General features: G+C 44.2%; 1 protein-coding gene across 9 annotated transcripts in view; it reads right to left on the bottom strand.

The window, feature by feature from the left end:
• The window catches only part of MGAT3 (beta-1,4-mannosyl-glycoprotein 4-beta-N-acetylglucosaminyltransferase), a 178,371-nt gene that overhangs the window by 9,268 nt on the left and 151,410 nt on the right, over positions 1 to 17,693 (bottom strand). For 3 of the 9 annotated variants that reach the window (XM_063940507.1, XM_063940505.1, XM_063940508.1), the window contains one exon: positions 10,032 to 10,195. The exons of the other annotated variants lie outside the window; for them this stretch is intronic. The gene's annotated coding sequence lies outside the window, so the exon portion shown is untranslated. The remainder of the gene's footprint in view (positions 1 to 10,031; positions 10,196 to 17,693) is intronic. 9 annotated transcript variants of the gene reach the window in all.

Below are 17,693 nucleotides of genomic sequence, written 5' to 3'. Positions count from 1 at the left end.
CAAAAAATACTCCCCAAACAGCACATGACGCAAAGAAAAAAAGAGGCGCAATGAGGTAGCTGTGTGAGTAAGCTAAGCGACCCTAGTGGCCGACACAAACACCTGGCCCATCTAGGAGTGGCACTGCAGTGTCACGCAGGATGCCCCTTCCAAAAAATACTCCCCAAACAGCACATGACGCAAAGAAAAAAAAGAGGCGCAATGAGGTAGCTGTGTGAGTAAGCTAAGCGACCCTAGTGGCCGACACAAACACCTGGCCCATCTAGGAGTGGCACTGCAGTGTCAGGCAGGATGGCCCTTCCAAAAAATACTCCCCAAACAGCACATGACGCAAAGAAGAAAAAAAAGAGGCGCAATGAGGTAGCTGTGTGAGTAAGCTAAGCGACCCTAGTGGCCGACACAAACACCTGGCCCATCTAGGAGTGTCACTGCAGTGTCACGCAGGATGGCCCTTCCAAAAAATACTTCCCAAACAGCACATGACGCAAAGAAGAAAAAAAAAGAGGCGCAATGAGGTAGCTGTGTGAGTAAGCTAAGCGACCCTAGTGGCCGACACAAACACCTGGCCCATCTAGGAGTGGCACTGCAGTGTCAGGCAGGATGGCCCTTCCAAAAAATACTCCCCAAACAGCACATGACGCAAAGAAGAAAAAAAAGAGGCGCAATGAGGTAGCTGTGCGAGTAAGCTAAGCGACCCTAGTAGCCGACACAAACACCTGGCCCATCTAGGAGTGGCACTGCAGTGTCAGGCAGGATGGCCCTTCCAAAAAATACTCCCCAAACAGCACATGACGCAAAGAAAAATGAAAGAAAAAAGATGTGCAAGATGGAATTGTCCTTGGGCCCTCCCACCCACCCTTATGTTGTATAAACAGGACATGCACACTTTAACCAACCCATCATTTCAGCGACAGGGTCTGCCACACGGCTGTGACTGAAATGACTAGTTGGTTTGGGCCCCCACCAAAAAAGAAGCAATCTCTCCTTGCACAAACTGGCTCTACAGAGGCAAGATGTCCACTTCATCATCATCGTCCGATTCATCACCCCTTTCACTGTGTACATCCCCCTCCTCACAGATTATTAATTCGTCCCCACTGGAATCCACCATCTCAGATCCCCGTGTACTTTCTGGAGGCAATTGCTGCTGGTGAATGTCTCCAAGGAGGAATTGATTATAATTAATTTTAATGAACATCATCTTCTCCACATTTTCTGGAAGTAACCTCGTACGCCGATTGCTGACAAGGTGAGCGGCGGCACTAAACACTCTTTCGGAGTACACACTGGAGGGAGGGCAACTTAGGTAGAATAAAGCCAGTTTGTGCAAGGGCCTCCAAATTGCCTCTTTTTCCTGCCAGTATACGTACGGACTGTCTGACGTGCCTACTTGGATGCGGTCACTCATATAATCCTCCACCATTCTTTCAATGGTGAGAGAATCATATGCAGTGACAGTAGACGACATGTCAGTAATCGTTGGCAGGTCCTTCAGTCCGGACCAGATGTCAGCATCAGCAGTCGCTCCAGACTGCCCTGCATCACCGCCAGCGGGTGGGCTCGGAATTCGTAGCCTTTTCCTCGCACCCCCAGTTGCGGGAGAATGTGAAGGAGGAGATGTTGACGGGTCGCGTTCCGCTTGACTTGACAATTTTCTCACCAGCAGTTCTTTGAACCTCTGCAGACTTGCGTCTGCCGGAAAGAGAGATCCAACGTAGGTTTTAAATCTAGGATCGAGCACGGTGGCCAAAATGTAGTGCTCTGATTTCAACAGATTGACCACACGTGAATCCTGGTTAAGCGAATGAAGGGCTCCATCCACAAGTCCCACATGCCTAGCGGAATCGCTCTGTTTTAGCTCCTCCTTCAATGCCTCCAGCTTCTTCTGCAAAAGCCTGATGAGGGGAATGACCTGACTCAGGCTGGCAGTGTCTGAACTGACTTCATGTGTGGCAAGTTCAAAAGGTTGCAGAACCTTGCACAACGTTGAAATCATTCTCCACTGCGCTTGAGACAGGTGCATTCCACCTCCTTTGCCTATATCGTGGCCAGATGTATAGGCTTGAATGGCCTTTTGCTGCTCCTCCATCCTCTGAAGCATATAGAGGGTTGAATTCCACCTCGTCACCACCTCTTGCTTCAGATGATGGCAGGGCAGGTTCAGGTGTTTTTGGTGGTGCTCCAGTCTTCTGTACGCGGTGCCTGTACGCCGAAAGTGGCCCGCAATTCTTCTGGCCACCGACAGCATCTCTTGCACGCCCCTCTCGTTTTTTAAATAATTCTGCACCACCAAATTCAATGTATGTGCAAAACATGGGACGTGCTGGAATTTGCCCAGATGTAATGCACGCACAATATTGCTGGCGTTGTCCGATGCCACAAATCCCCAGGAGAGTCCAATTGGGGTAAGCCATTCTGCGATGATCTTCCTCAGTTGCCGTAAGAGGTTTTCAGCTGTTTGCGTATTCTGGAAAGCGGTGATACAAAGCGTAGCCTGCCTAGGAACGAGTTGGCGTTTGCGAGATGCTGCTACTGGTGCCGCCGCTGCTGTTCTTGCAGCGGGAGGCAATACATCTACCCAGTGGGCTGTCACAGTCATGTAGTCCTGAGTCTGCCCTGCTCCACTTGTCCACATGTCCGTGGTTAAGTGGACATTGGGTACAACTGCATTTTTTAGGACACTGGTGAGTCTTTTTCTGACGTCCGTGTACATTCTCGGTATCGCCTGCCTAGAGAAGTGGAACCTAGATGGTATTTGGTAACGGGGGCACACTACCTCAAGAAATTGTCTAGTTCCCTGTGAACTAACGGCGGATACCGGACGCACGTCTAACACCAACATAGTTGTCAAGGCCTCAGTTATCCGCTTTGCAACAGGATGACTGCTGTGATATTTCATCTTCCTCGCAAAGGACTGTTGGACAGTCAATTGCTTACTGGAAGTAGTACAAGTGTTCTTCCGACTTCCCCTCTGGGATGACCATCGACTCCCAGCAGCAACAACAGCAGCGCCAGCAGCAGTAGGCGTTACACTCAAGGATGCATCGGAGGAATCCCAGGCAGGAGAGGACTCGTCAGACTTGCCAGTGACATGGCCTGCAGGACTATTGGCTTTCCTGGGTAAGGAGGAAATTGACACTGAGGGAGTTGGTGGTGTGGTTTGCGCGAGCTTGGTTACAAGAGGAAGGGATTTACTGGTCAGTGGACTGCTTCCGCTGTCGCCCAAAGTTTTTGAACTTGTCACTGACTTATTATGAATGCGCTGCAGGTGACGTATAAGGGAGGATGTTCCGAGGTGGTTAACGTCCTTACCCCTACTTATTACAGCTTGACAAAGGCAACACACGGCTTGACACCTGTTGTCCGCATTTCTGTTGAAATACTTCCACACTGAAGAGCTGATTTTTTTGGTATTTTCACCAGGCATGTCAATGGCCATATTCCTCCCACGGACAACAGGTGTCTCCCCGGGTGCCTGACTTAAACAAACCACCTCACCATCAGAATCCTCCTTGTCAATTTCCTCCCCAGCGCCAGCAACACCCATATCCTCATCCTGGTGTACTTCAACACTGACATCTTCAATTTCACTATCAGGAACTGGACTGCGGGTGCTCCTTTCAACACTTGCAGGGGGCGTGCAAATGGTGGAAGGCGCAAGCTCTTCCCGTCCAGTGTTGGGAAGGTCAGGCATCGCAACCGACACAATTGGACTCTCCTTTGGGATTTGTGATTTCGAAGAACGCACAGTTCTTTGCTGTGCTTTTGCCGCAAGTCTTTTCTTATTTCTAGCGAGAGGATGAGTGCTTCCATCCTCATGTGAAGCTGAACCACTAGCCATGAACATAGGCCAGGGCCTCAGCCATTCCTTGCCACTCCGTGTCGTAAATGGTATATTGGCAAGTTTACGCTTCTCCTCAGACGCTTTTAATTTTGATTTTTGGGTCATTTTTTTACTGATCTTTTGTGTTTTGGATTTTACATGCTCTGTACTATGACATTGGGCATCGGCCTTGGCAGACGACGTTGATGGCATTTCATCGTCTCGGCCATGACTAGTGGCAGCAGCTTCAGCTTGAGGTGGAAGTGGATCTTAATCTTTCCCTATTTTTTTAACCTCCACATTTTTGTTCTCCATATTTTGCGCACAACTAAAAGCCACCACAGGTATACAATGTAGATGGATGGATAGTATAGTATTACTTATACTTATGGACGACGAGTGCACTGACGACACAGAGGTAGGTACAGCCGTGGCCTACCGTACTGCTGCTTAGTGCTTATATATATAATATACTATATAACGGACCTGGTGGACACTGTCAGCAGACTGCTAAACTAGTATGAAGAAAGAAAGAAAAAACACCACAGGTATACAATGTAGATGGATGGATAGTATAGTATTACTTATACTTATGGACGACGAGTGCACTGATGACACAGAGGTAGGTACAGCCGTGGCCTACCGTACTGCTGCTTAGTGCTTATATATATAATATACTGTATAACGGACCTGATGGACACTGTCAGCAGACTGCTAAACTAGTATGAAGAAAGAAAAAAAAAACACCACAGGTATACAATGTAGATGGATGGATAGTATAGTATTACTTATACTTATGGACGACGAGTGCACTGACGACACAGAGGTAGGTACAGCCGTGGCCTACTGTACTGCTGCTTAGTGCTTATATATATATAATATACTGTATAACGGACCTGGTGGACACTGTCAGCAGACTGCTAAACTAGTATGAAGAAAGAAAAAAAAAAACACCACAGGTATACAATGTAGATGGATGGATAGTATAGTATTACTTATACTTATGGACGACGAGTGCACTGACGACACAGAGGTAGGTACAGCCGTGGCCTACCGTACTGCTGCTTAGTGCTTATATATATAATATACTGTATAACAGACCTGGTGGACACTGTCAGCAGACTGCTAAACTAGTATGAAGAAAGAAAAAAAAAAAAAAAACACCACAGTGTTTTTCAGGCAGACAAACGTATACTGGACTGGTGGTCACTGTCAGCAAAACTGTGCACTGTACTCCTGCTATAACTGCTCCCCAGTCCCCACAATTAGGCAGTGTGAGCAGAGCAGTGCACTCAGCACAGATATATCATGCAGCAGTGCAGCACACTGAGTGAGCACAGCCACAGATATGGTGGAGCGTTTTTTTTCAGGCAGAGAAACAAAGGATTAAAATCACTGGTGGTATAATCAAAACCCTGCACTGTACTCCCTAACAGCTGCTCCCCGTCCCCAATCCTCCCCACAATTATAACAATGTCACTCTTAGTCTTTTCTATTACGGAGAGGACGCCAGCCACGTCCTCTCCCTATCAATCTCGATGCACGTGTGAAAATGGCGGCGACGCGCGGCTCCTTATATAGAATCCGAGTCTCGCGAGAATCCGACAGCGGGATGATGACGTTCGGGCGCGCTCGGGTTAACCAAGCAAGGCGGGAGGATCCGAGTCGCTCGGACCCGTGTAAAAAAAAGGTGAAATTCGGGCGGGTCGGATTCCGAGGAACCGAACCCGCTCATCACTAAATATATATATAAGAGAGAGAGAGAGAGAGAGAGAGAGAGATTGTGCTAAGACTTCATTGCCCCATGCTTTCTTTTATTACAGACTTGCATTTTATATGAATATGCTGGAACGAGGACACTTCAGCAGCTCTGTATCCTGTTGTACACGCTTGAAATGAACGGGTAAAATGTGGGATTTTGTGGAAAGCTGGACTGTCTGCCTCCACTGAGAAATCATTTTAAAATGCAATTCCATAACACTGACTTGTGTAACTTTTCCATTTCCAGAGTGTTGGGGCAGACACTGCAGGAAAGTTCAGATCACCGGTTGCCTACACACATTTCAGTTAGCCATTATGTGTGTTAATGGGATTCTCAAGAAAATGCAGTTTTTCTATTCACACTGAACTAGTGACACGCGGCACAATAAATATGTAGGAGCCACTGGTACATAAGTTATAGGCTCCATTGTCAGCAGCGGTGTCCTGTTTCCTGAGACAAGTTTATGCAATTCTTCCTATCTATTTTTGATCTCTGGGGTTTATAAATTAATATTTAACAGGGATATTTAAAATTCAAAACAAGATATGTGTTGTAATTAAATTCAGTAGACATGTTTGATAGGGATTGGAATGGATCTGTGCAGACAAAGGGTTTGTTCTGAGTCGCATGGAAATCCAAATGTGGGTGCATCTACAGATTTTCCACAAACTGACAATTTGCTGAAGCCTACAGACGCATCTGTGTGGACCCGGTTCTCCGCAATCTGGAGGAGAAGCGGGTCCGCAGATTGACGCAATGTACTACATCTGTGTTTGCCAGTGTGGGATAGCGTTATGTGGCCCTTCCAGTGAAGTGCGCTGTCCCACTATCGGCACCTTCTAAACTTACAGCACTTGCACTAGCATCTTTTCCCATCTGCCCCTGCACAGCTGTATCTTACGCATTGCGTGTCTCTGACAGACACTCACCTTTGTAACAAAATAAGTAGGCTACCGAACGCTCACTGTCCTGCTGACCGTTCATACATCAGGTACAGCAATCACCAGCCTGTTTCATAAATGTCAGCTAGGAATAAATGATCATTAAACTTATTAATGGCCCACTCAGTTTAAGAGCCCTTATTTATATGTGCAACCTCATGTGCATGAATTCAATTTATGAGTGCATTTATAAAAGTTCAGTGTTTCCAAGTACTAGGAAGTGTTCGCAGCGAGCCTATGTTCTAGTTGCCAAGTGTTATCAGGCTTTTTAAAGAGGAACCGGCATTATTTCAGGAGGAATGAAAAAAAGAAGGAAAACACAACTTAAAAACCCATGTGAGAAGCAGTTCATACACGTAAGAGCCTAACGACAGCCATAGAAGCCAAGGAGGTTGGTCCTATGTAGATATGGCATAAGAGCCTCCTCAGTCTGTCTGTCTACGACAAGATTCAGTAGCTAGTATATAGTTCAAGATCCTGTGTAGGACAGTTGATTATGGATTTAAGAGGAGATTTATAAAATCTTGGAGAAAGATAAAGTACCAACCAATCAGCTTCTGTTATTTTACAGGCTGTGCTAGACAAATGAGAGAGGCTTATTAGTTGCTATGATCAACTTCACTTTATCTCTCCAAGATTTGATAAACATCCCCCTTAGTATATTGATGCGGTTGGTATCAGGATGGAGCATCACTGGGAAGCAGGGCCAACATAAAAAGTTATGGGCCCAGTGTATTTAAGGGAGCTATAGAGCCCCCACATGAATGCCATGCCACAGCAAAGCAGCAGTGAGATTCTGGAGTAGGACATGGGGGTAAATGTATGAAGCAGTGATAAGTGTGGAGAAGTGAGCCAGTGGAGGAGTTTGCCCAATGCAACCAATCAGCATTGAAGTAACATTTATAATTTGCATACTATAAAATTATACAGAGCAGCCGATTGGTTGCCATGGGCAACTTCTGCACAGGCTCACTTCTCCACTCTTATCACTGCTTCATACATTTACCCCATAGTCACACATTCCTGGGGCTGTTGCTATCCATCTTTGGTTTGCCTGGGCCCTCATACAGATCTAGGCAACTTTGTACTGACCCTAACCCACCTTACTTGGGAGTGGTTTGCTGATGCATACTCTGGAATTTCTAGTTATTCCCTCAGTTACATTTGAATTGATAGAAAGATGTTTCGCAATCACTGTCTTTGTTAACTGGAAAGTATGAGGAAATACCTCTCACGATAATTCTCCTCTCCCATACTCTCACATGTTCCTGATTGCATAAACCTGGTAACTTAAAAAAAAGACCTACGTGAAGGTGTGAACCTGCACAGGCTACACGGACGTATAACTAACATTCATATAGATTAGGACATTAGTCACAGGGCAGGATGCATCACACCACTCATAGCAAACATAATGGCATTTATTAATGCTGTATGCATGAAGACAATCACATAGGACAGCTCTTCTTGTAAGAGCTGTCCTTTGCGTTAGATGGACTTCCAGGTTTAGTACCCGGGAGTCCTTCTGCCCATGTGTCGAGTGACACACGCCTCATGGGGGTGCTGTCTCTGGGAGGAAACGCGAAAAGAAGCTCATAGGCTTCTATTAAGCAACACCAAAAAAAAGTAAGACTAAGAGGGACATGTACTAAGCAGTGATAAAAGTGGAGAAGTGGCCCATGGCGACCAATCAGCATTGACGTTACATATAGAATTTGCATACTATAAACGTATACAGAGCAGCTGATTGGTTGCCATGGGCAACTTCTCTACTGGCTCACTTTTCCACTTTCATCATCGCTTAGTACACGCCCACTTAAATCTAGTCTAAATGTCTCCACATATGATATACAGCGCTAGTTCTAATGTTGACGATACACTGTCAGACAGACAGAGACATTTTATCTGACTGCCTGAACCCGTAAGATATCGTTGCCTTACACTGTGAGATATCTCACAGTAGGGTAAATGTATGAAGCAGTGATAAGAGTGGATAAGTGAGCCAGTGGAGAAGTTGCCCATGGCAACCAATCAGCTGCTCTGTATCATTTTATAGTATGCAAATTCTAAATGTTACTTCAATGCTGATTGGTTGTCATGGGCAGCTTCTCCTCTGGCTCACTTCTTCATACATTTACCCCAGTGTAAGGCTACCTGATATCTGGGTTCCTCCCCTGGGGATGAGACATTTCCCTTTTTCTCCCCTGTGAAAGAAACATGGGAAATGTCAGTCGTCCGCGGCAGTACATATATTGCCCAATGTGGCTGACGGATGATCGGATCAGTGAGGCAGGTCAGAAGCCTACAGTATCTGACAGTTTCATTAATATGACTTTGTGTGGCTGATTACCACAAATCTAGGGATTGCCATATGCCGGATTTATCTTTTACATTTTTTTCACCGGATTAAGTCTGTGTTTATTGATTTCTAACTGGAGAATATTATTGATTTTTATCTGGAGTATATTATTTGTTATTTGCATACTGTCCATTGTCCACTGTATATATATATATATATATATATATATATATATATATATATATATATAAAAATAAAAAAAATGTCATCATCCATACCTGTTATTGATAAACCTAGAGCGCCCAGGAATCTGACATCTAACATTTTCATAGCATTTAGATATATTTCTCCTAGTTACATATCCCGGTCTCCTAGCCAAAATTAAAAATGAAATCAACTCATCTGGAAACCTTGTTGTGTAGCTGTATAAACTATACAGCTATTTCAAAAGCAAGTCTTTTCCATTCATGTTTTATTTGGCGGAAGCAAGTTGTGCTATAGAGTAATTGGGAAACACCAATAAGCGGAGATGACTGGTCATCCAGGTTTTACACATTATCATCCTTTTTGGTATGGTTGTATTGAATTTCATTTAAAGAGACACTGTACATCATTTTTTTTAAACAATCTGGACTCCTTCAAACAATATGTGGTTTATACCCTAGAAACAGACCCACAATCACTGAGCGAGTTTCTCTGGGGTTTACATAAAAATTTGTTAATCAAACCACCAAAAATTTATTTTCTAAGGCAGTAATGGTTAGTAAAAATAGCCAAAAGCAAATACAAATCACAACAAATACACTTTTCCATTATACTTCCCATAGATACTTTTATATACTTAGAGCAAAGAGAAATACACTGACATGTATTTGCCTAATTCTACCATGTACAGTACAGTAATAACAATTATACGTACTTGTTTTAAGTGCTAACCTTTTGGACATTCCCCCTCCCCCCCCTCCCTCCTCCCCCAGTAGATCAAGGAGGGGACGTCCAAGGAGGCAAAGGGTAGTGCAGTCATCATTACAATGGAGCTCTACTGTGCAGTTGTGCAGATTGTAATCAAGGCCCTATCCCATCCACTTAATTTAGCTCAAGGTTTAAACTATTTTCATTTCTTAAAATCTAATATTGTCCATATACTTTGTAAAATGTAAATCACTTAGAGGAAAATAAAGTTTTTCCATACATAAAATACCTTACCTTAGATTATGTCATGTTAGAGCCACAAGAATACAGCATACAGTATATTCTGTATCCAGCACTCAATTTTTATACCCAAGCTGAGTGACATCACAAACGCTTCATGACAGTGGTTTTCAACTCCAATCCTCAAGTACCCCAAACAGGCCAGATTTACAGGATTTCTGTCAGTGGAAAAGGTGGGATAATTATGGACACAGCAAAACAGATTAACTCAGATGTGCAGGATTAAAGAAACCCATAAAACATGAATTGTTAGGTGTACTTGAGTGGAGTTGGAACCCCTGCTTTATGATGTAACTAGTGAATTGGGTGGGATCCGTTAGGGTCTCCTACTCTCCCGGGAGTCTGAATAACCCCCTAAATTCATGAGCCCCGCGGACATTTGAGGAGATAATAGGGAGTTAATAAGGGTTGATTCAATTAGGAGTAAGATGGGTCCCATGAGCCGTTCTCATGGCAAACTCGCACCAAGAATTGCATTTGCAATTCAATTTGTAACCTGCATTTTCTGAGCAGATGAAATGTACGTAAAACCTTTATTGAAAGGTATCTGCTGAGATCCTCCATTTTCAATCACAAAAACCTATGGGGGCTTCTTATTTGCCGAACTTACCAAGCTAACGCCATCTTCATTTGGTGTTAGTCATTGTAGCTTATAGATGACAGATTGCAAAAGGTACTGGAGAGGGATCCATAGGATCCCTGTCTAACACTCTCCACTCGCACATGTATGATCAGCAGACCGTGCACGCGCATTTGCATGCCCGAGTCCCAAAGGAGTAGTGAAGTTATCTCACTAGCAAGCATTTCACTTCTAACACACTTAATAGAGCCCCTGTCCCTGCTTGTGTGTTTTAATACTTTTGGACGATCTTTCATTCATTATTGTTGCGATAGGCGTTGTTATAAAATAATAATTCTGGAACCCACTAATAAATATGCAGCTAAATGTGGATGGACGGTGATCTTGATAAAATAAAGTGAGAGATCCTTGTAGTCCTCAGTAATCAGGCTAATCACTTAAGCTGGGTACACATTATGTGCCGTTGCCGGCAGCGCCGAGCGTCAGCCGGGGGCATAACTGCATTCGGCAGCATGGCCCTCGCTGGCGATGTCGACCGTCAGACCTGGATGCAGGTCCAACGGAGGATGTCGCTGACAACGTGTGGAAGGGCGCATTGTCAGCTACATAGTGCATACACATTAGACGATATGGTGAACGATGTGTTAGAATCGGCTTTAGAATTGGTGAATCTGCCCAGTCTTTAGGCACAAGTTTGTAGCCAAAATGGACATATATTAGATTAAGGGGTTATCCAATTAGCAACGTAAAGCCGCGGCTCGCGCTGGGACTATGGGGATTTTGTTTTACCTGGCTCAGGTTGGCGAACCCAAATCCCCGGAAACAGCCCCGCGTTTCTACTGAAAAAACACACAGGTTCATTGAACCTGTGTGTTTTTGGGAGAGAATGTATTTTTTTTCTTTTTTACAGGCTACCAAATTGGATAGTCTGTAAAAAAAAAAAAAATATGGGTGAAACATCAGGAAAAATCCCGATGTTTTTTCACCTGTAACTGCATACCCCCCTGAATGGAGTAATCGCATTAAGTGAGAACTAGCTGCTATGCAACTCTTTTAGAGACCAGAGAAACAGGTTCTATTGACATAAACAAGCCACAACAGTAAATCTTTGCAGGTATAAATATAGAGCTAACGTACAGAGAGTGTCATGAAAACAAGAAAATAGTGGGGTAGTCAGAATTTATAAGATACATGGAGCCATATACAGTGGCTATAACAGGGCTTGGGCAGAGCTGGGAATGCTTTCCTCAGTCACATTAGGAGCCTGAGAATGTAGTGTAATGCTTCCCCAGCTTTTTACACAGAAGGAATTCTCCCACGTGAGGCTAATTTAAAATAGGGAACAAAGTTCAAAGGAGCATTTGTATGCTCTTAAAGAAAATCCATCATTTCCACATGAACTGCAGCACTAGAGACTTCATTCACCTCTCTGTATTAGGCAGCATGACAGAGACCGTCTCTTTTTGCAATACAGTACTAGAATGCTGATGAATATGTATCTCTTTATTCTTCAACACTGAGCCTGTCACTAACAATCTTAAAAAGGAAATATACACAAAATGGATCCTTTCCCAGCCTCTAGCTCCCACTAATCACATCTACCCCCAGTTATAAAGTACAGCTGCATCCTATTAGACAGCAGCACAGTGTCCTAAGACCTAAAATATTCCTACCCAAAAAATATAATGGCGGATTTTATAAATGCTTTCTGACCTGGGGTACATTTTTCCTATCAAATTCAAAGTGAATAAAAGGTGACCGTATAAGCCAGTTCGAGAAGCTGCTTTATACCATACCTGCATAAACATCATATGCCAAGACTAGGTAGTGGCAGTACTCTTTCTTTAACAGAATATTACACACACCACATATAGAAGCAGCATTCATACTTATGCCCAGATTTATCAAGCCTTGGAGAGTGATAAACAGCACGGTGATAAAGTACCAGACAATCTGCTCCTAACTGTCATTTTTCAAACCCAGCCTGTAACGTGGCATTTAGGAGCAAATTGGCTTTTACTTTATCACCCTGCTATTTATCACTCTCCAAGACTTGATAAATGGGCCCCTTAGTCAGTATATTTTACGAACCTTCCACTTATACCCCTTTTACACCCCCAGCATATAACACAGGATATTGCACATAAGCATGCATAACCCGTGTTGCTGGTCGGTGTAAAAGAGCATAGTTGGAATAACCCGGGTCGAGTGACCTGTTATTCCAACTCGGGAAGTTTTGTTACACTGTGGCATGTGTGGATGAACTTTATTCAGAAAACGATACAGATCTACAAATTACAATTCTATGTGCAAAAACGATACAATATCTCTATCTGGCCAGCACAATTTGATATCTGGATCATTCCAGGAGACTTTTGATAACAAATAGGAACTATGTGCAATATCTATATTGGAGCTTGAAAGGATTTATTTGGGAAAAGGGAATTAGACAAAACATCCCCCCCGCTGTTTTTTTATTGTTATTCCATCTTAACAATACCTCATTAGCATTTTAATATTACTATTGTGTTTTTTGTCTTTTATGTGGCAAATTAAAAATTATCATTTTATTTAGTCTACATCGTGATGAGTATTAATTATTAATTACTAAGGTCTGTCTTTAAGTGATACCAACAGCGCTCCCACTTTGTTCTTTTACTTGTTTTTCATCTAATGCAGGGGCGCAAATACCCTTCATTTTGGGTAGCAGCAGTGGTATCATTTTAGATATACCCCTAAGAAAGGAAATAATTAGGAGAAATTTCTCCACCAGGAGGTCGGCGCAAAACCTTTTTTCTTGTCATTTTCAGTTTGCAGGGTTGAACACGGGTTCAACCCGGCAAACTGTACAGTGTAAACGGTAGCTGGGTCGCATGGACCCAGCTTCCCATTCACAGTGATGTACAGCCGGCGCTTGGAGATCATCTGATCTCCAAGTGCCACCCCCGCCGTGTCACCAACAACGTGACCAACCCAGCAATATGCTGGGTTGGTGACTGCAGTGAGAAAGGAGGCCGACGCGGGTCACAGATGGGTAGCACCCCGTGTCAGGCTCCCGCCTGCCACCCCCAATTTGAGTCTAAAAGCGGTATTACTGAAGCAAACGCTGCAACAGATTTCCCCAAGGCTACTTCTTTAACGTAGCAGCCACAAATATGTATCATTCACTACCCAAAATGGCTGCTAAGACAGATGCAAGTAGGAGCTTGGTGATAGTGCCACTGGCAGGTTTATTTACCTTTGTTGTACCATTGTCTCCTCCCACACGACCACACGCAAGTGCTGCTTACCACCATGTCAAACACAATATTATTTGGTATGCAATGTCACTGGAGTTTTCCTAACGTCAGTGGGTAACCAGGCAAAATTTGGTAGAATGGGCAACTGTGAAGCAAAGCCTCTTTTTGGTGTAATATGCACAGTTCTTTTAGTGACACAAAACAGAAGCCAATGCTAGAACATACTAAACGCTAGCATATTGTTTTCATAATATGGTGGTGTTGGTGGGGGGGGGGGGGGATTCAAATCTTGGTGATGTCTATGAAGTGCTGATGTTATGATCAGTACAGAGGCATTGCCAATCTTCTCTCACACTCCATGGATATGCTTAGGAGAATTAGGGATTACTATATGGGTTACTATAATTCTCAAAAATGTGTGCAGCCGAACACCGCAGTAGAACATACCTGGGAATTGAATTCCCCCTAAATGTTTGATTTGCATTTGAAATTAAAGTTTGAATGCTAGTAATTCAGCATGAGAAATGCAGGTGTTGGTTTTCCAGTAGTTAAGCATTTTTAGGTCACTCCAGTGGCCATAGAGACTTTTAATTTCCATCGTAAGCATTTTGAAACCCGCAGTACTGACACAACTCTTCTGAGATGCATAACAAGAGGACTTGGGTTATTAGAAATAATGGTAACACCACCTGATGTAGAACATCCAGATCTATGAGTGATAAAAAGGGCTGGCAGCCTTTTCTAAATTAATCACCAATAGTTAAAGCCGGGCATACTGTACATGATATAATTATCGTCCCAATCCTCAGCTTACTAGCGGATCAGGCCAATAATTGCAGCCAATCAGCGCTGATTGGACAGTTGGGCATCAAAAACCTTTGAACATGCCCAACTGAGACAATCATTGGTTGGCTGGATCTGGTAGTATATGCGATGCTGCAGCCCACTCCCCATCATAGGAACGGGGAACGGGGGACATGTTCTCTCCCTAAGGTGGAAAAGCAGATATCATGGCCATACAATATGAGGTATCTCACAGTATATGGCCATTATATCTGATGGTTTTAACTTGTCAGTCATATTGTCAGTTGGTGCGACAGCCAATATCTGTCAATGTATGCCCAGCATTATGTTTACTCACACCATTTGGCAGCTGATGTGAATGGACAAATATTCTCTGTAAAGTGCTGCGGAATATGTGTGCGCTATATAAATAGATGGTAATAAATAATACATTTGGCAGCTGACAATCTTGGCAGTGGTTGATTAGAAAACTATTCTGAACTTACTATCTACATTTGTATCAGTATACGCACAATGTTGTCAGTTATGACTCACAAAATGTAACGAGGTAGAAAACCCACGTGCTGCCAGCAAGAGAAGACAAAAAATGTACTTACACTCTCTTCAATGAAATCCTCTTGAGGCATCAGTCACTGTGCCTGAGAATCACTGGCTTATTTATAATGGGTGCAGTGTGTGCGGTGCACATGGGGCCCGGGTGTTCAGGGGGGCCCACACTGCACACCCATTAACTGAAATACATACCCTCCGGAGTCCCGCGGCGCAGTAGCAGCGCTGCCGAAATCACTGGGAAAATGGTGCGGCGCCATTTTCCAGGTGATTTGTGCATGCGCTGTAGACTCTGGGACAGGGGACCCTAGTTCATAGAGTCTACACAGCACTGCCGGCTAGAGAGGAGGGGGCCCAGCCGAAGCATGCACACGGGCCTCCTCCTCTCTAGAAACGCCCTTGCTGAGAACACGGACCGTTATGGGATATCAAAGGACTGCTATATTCAGCATAGTCGTATATTATGGTTGCATTTGGTGTATAAATATATACTAAGCACCATAAACATTTCATACCCTTTGTTGATAGAAAGGACACCTCCCTGCACCATCCTTCCTCCTCAGACCCAACCTTACCAAAAGCCACATATGTCTCCTGTCTTTCACAGGACCAACACCTGCTCATTTTGCCATTCCTGAGTGACGTAATTTACCATATCGACTAGCGTGTATGCTGGCCTTATGACAAGCGATGAACGCTCCCATGGGTCGTTAACGACTTTCGCTGTCGGCCGTGCATGCAGCTCAATCTGCTCTGTGTCGTTCAAATACTGCATGCACGGCCGGCCACGGCGTGATGTCACTGAGCGATATCGTTTGCATATCGCTCAGTTTGTACACACTGCCGACGAGCGCCCCGGCTGGAAAGGAACACACTAGGCAACATCGCTCATAGGGGGTAATTCCAACTTGATCGCAGCAGGATTTTTGTTAGCAATTGGGCAAAACCATGTGCACTGCAGGGGAGGCAGATATAACGTGCAGAGAGAGTTAGATTTGGGTGGGGTGTGTTCAATCTGCAATCTAATTTGCAGTGTAAAAATAAAGCAGCCAGTATTTACCCTGCACAGAAATAAAATAACCAACCCAAATCTAACTCTTTCTGCACATGTTATATCTGCCTCCCCTGCAGTGCACATGGTTTTGCCCAATTGCTATCAAAAATCCTGCTGCGATCAACTTGGAATTACCCCCATAGAGCACATCGCCTAGAGTGTACCCACCCTTACACATGTTAGCAGCTTCTCTGTCCCCTTGTTCCCCACTTAACATTGCTATTGAAATATCCACGGCTCCTCCAGTCCATATTCCTGCCCCCTTTGCTTCACCCACCAACTACCAGACTCATAAAGGGAAATTTACTAAACTCCCAATTCCATTTGAGATGGTATTTTCAGCTAAAAATGCATCTTGGTAATTTACTAAACACAAATCACAGCAGACTCTACCAATTCCTATTGAAATACACAAATACGAATCAATAGACCATCGGCCAAACACAGTTGCATTTTCACATACACCTCATAGAACACGGGAATTTACTAAGGACTCGTATTGTGGGATGTAATAAAGTCTGAGATCGCCGGAGGTGCAGGTTGCTGGCCGATCTTGGACGTTTTTTTTTAAAGGGACAATCATTTACAAGGCAAAACCAAAAAATCATCCGAGATCAGCCGGGAATCCGCACCTCCGGTGATCTCGGGCTGCATTGTTGACTGAACAGATGCGTATGAATGGGATCAATGTTGTTTCCATTATTGTTTTCCTCACTTGAGTTGAGCCCTCAGAAATCCCTGATCAGGCTCCATGATTCCTGGTATTATTCTACCCATCCTGTCTACTTCACTAGGAAAAAATGTGAGTCTCCAACAGGTTCTGGGGTAGTAGGCAAGTATGGCATTTACAGATGCACCTCCATTATACCACACCTCATACACAAGTGAGAACCATAGACGGTATACGTTCAAGATCCCGACACTCGTCAGAACACCGACGCTAGAATCCCAACCAGGTCAGCATCCTGACACTGGAATGCAGACAGCAGGGATCCTGAAGGCAAGTATAACAGGGAAGGTTTATCTGGATGGGAAGGGGTGGGGGTGTGTTAGGTTTACGCTGCACAGAGGGGAGGTTACATTTAGGCACTAAGGGGGAGGGCAGGGTTAGGCTGCAGTAAGGGACAGTTCGGGTTATGTGGGGTAGGGGGTGGTAGAATACTTTACTTGCTTTACTTAGGGCACGCATGTCCAAACTGCGGCCCTCCAGCTGTTGTGAAACTACATATCCCAGCAAGCCCCGACACAGTTTTGCTGTCAAGAGAATGCTAAAGCTGTGTCAGGGCATGCTGGGATGTGTAGTTTCTGAACATCTGGAGGGCAGCAGTTTGGACATGCCTGACTTAGTGAATCAATCCTCTGCACAGAAGGCGAAGAGTACCACTTTTCGTTCCTTTTGACTTAAAGGGAAAGCAAAAGGTCAGGCATAC

Source organism: Pseudophryne corroboree, chromosome 9, assembly GCF_028390025.1.
Source record: "Pseudophryne corroboree isolate aPseCor3 chromosome 9, aPseCor3.hap2, whole genome shotgun sequence".
NCBI lineage: Eukaryota > Metazoa > Chordata > Amphibia > Anura > Myobatrachidae > Pseudophryne > Pseudophryne corroboree.
The sequence above is the reverse complement of the archived record's forward strand: the minus strand, read 5'-3'. Positions and strand labels throughout refer to the sequence as shown.